The sequence below is a fragment of the Notamacropus eugenii genome, chromosome 2 (assembly GCF_028372415.1).
Source record: "Notamacropus eugenii isolate mMacEug1 chromosome 2, mMacEug1.pri_v2, whole genome shotgun sequence".
Classification (NCBI taxonomy): Eukaryota; Metazoa; Chordata; class Mammalia; order Diprotodontia; family Macropodidae; genus Notamacropus; species Notamacropus eugenii.
Genome location: NC_092873.1, coordinates 83,933,164 through 83,935,027, shown reverse-complemented (window position 1 = coordinate 83,935,027; position 1,864 = coordinate 83,933,164).

Genomic DNA, 1,864 nt, shown 5'->3' with positions numbered 1-1,864 from the left:
ATAGCCTACAAAAGCTAAAAAGGTCATCATGTTCATATTATCTCAGTAAATTACATCATCTAAAGTCTAAAGTCCAAGTTTCTCTTTCTGTCTTGTTAGGTGAGATAGATGATGAGGGAAGGGAAGGAAGTGTATTCTGGGAGGCATTGGTGTATGTACTGGAGTTAGCTTATACTGGCTCAGGGGAGGTGATTGTTAAAGTTACACTGTGGGTATTTATATCTCAAGAATCAGAAGCACAGACTGCTAACAATCAGGACTCGATTTATTTCGTTGATTGTTTAGACTTAAAAAAGGATGGAGAAAATGTAGATTAAACTTAAAAGTGCTTTGTGTATGTATGTGTGACAGCTAATCATTACACACTTACCTGCATGCCTACTGGGGAGATCTGTTAACATGCACACTTTTTGGAATTGTCTCCTGGCAATGGAGTGGGGAAAGAAAGGGGAGGAGTAGAAGATTTACAAATAAAAAATGGCAGAAAACTTTGAGATTTCTGTTTTTCATTACTTTAGAGATCCCAGAAGCATCTTGCTTATCCTTCGCTTACATTATTTTCCCCATTCCCTTTCCTTTGTCCTTTCACACCCTGTGGCTATGGAGGGTCTGTTTACATCTACATTGTGTGATTTGAAGGGCTCTCTTCCATTTAGGGCTGCAGAATCTGAAATTCACCATTAGGAATTTATTTTTTACAGTCCCTTCCTGTCATCCCCTTTTAAGATACAAAGATTGTAGAGAGGTGTACCAGATGGAACTAATTCATACTAAGGTGATAGTTAACTTTTCACATCCACTGCCTTCCTAACTTAAAAGTCCAGGCAACTTGAGATTGTCTAGGGAGAATTATAGTGTGTACAATTAAGAGAGTCTGAAAGAGCCTGGGGGAGGGGACGGGGGGAAGGTCACAGAAGGGATGCTAAGAAACAGCACCAACAAACCTCACTTCTTTTTTGAATTTGCCTGGTTTTATCTCCTAAAAGCCAAACTAGTTTTAATTAACGCAATGGACTAGATCATAACAACTAGGATAGATTTCCTCCCTAACTTCCCATCCCCCATCATTTCACATATTAATAACAACAGTTCCCATTTCCATAGTACTTTATGTGTTTTCCTCACAACCTCCTGGTGAGTTAGGTAATATCAATACTATTATCCCTATTTTGCATATGAGGACACTGAGACTCATTGCATTGAAGGAGCCACAGATGGCAAAGCTCTTCCTGCTATACCATATTGCCTCTCAAGAATCTACAATAGCTCCCTTTTGTCCATTAGGCTCCAAGCAAACTCCTCAGCCAATGGTACTCTCGTTCATTTCTATAATACTTTATACTACGCAAAGTGCTTTCTTCACAATAACCCTTTGAGAGAAGTAATATGAGTATTATTGTTCCTACTTTACAGATGGAGGAAATTGAGATTCAGGGAATGGAAGGGATTTACTTAAGGCCACAGGATTAATAATATGTTAGAATAAATTTTGGAATCTTTCAATTCCCAGTCTAGCTCCTTTCCCCAAATTCCCTGCTGCCTCTCAACATTCCTCTATCAAGTGACCTTTCCCATTGGCCTTCTGCTCATTTCTTACTGTTTCTTGATATGACCCCTCCACTCCAGTCGAGCTAACACCATGCCCCATCATTTAACAATGTATGCCCTCCTCTTCATCAATACCTGTGCCTCATTTTCTTCAAGGATGCTTTGAGATTCCACTGTTGGAGGAAACCTTTGGGGATTGGGCCCATCACATTCTGATCATTATTTTTCATATTTTGTAGCACTTATGTACTCACGTTGTACTTATTACTTTGTACTTGTTTGACAGTATTATTTCTATACTTGTTCGCATACTATT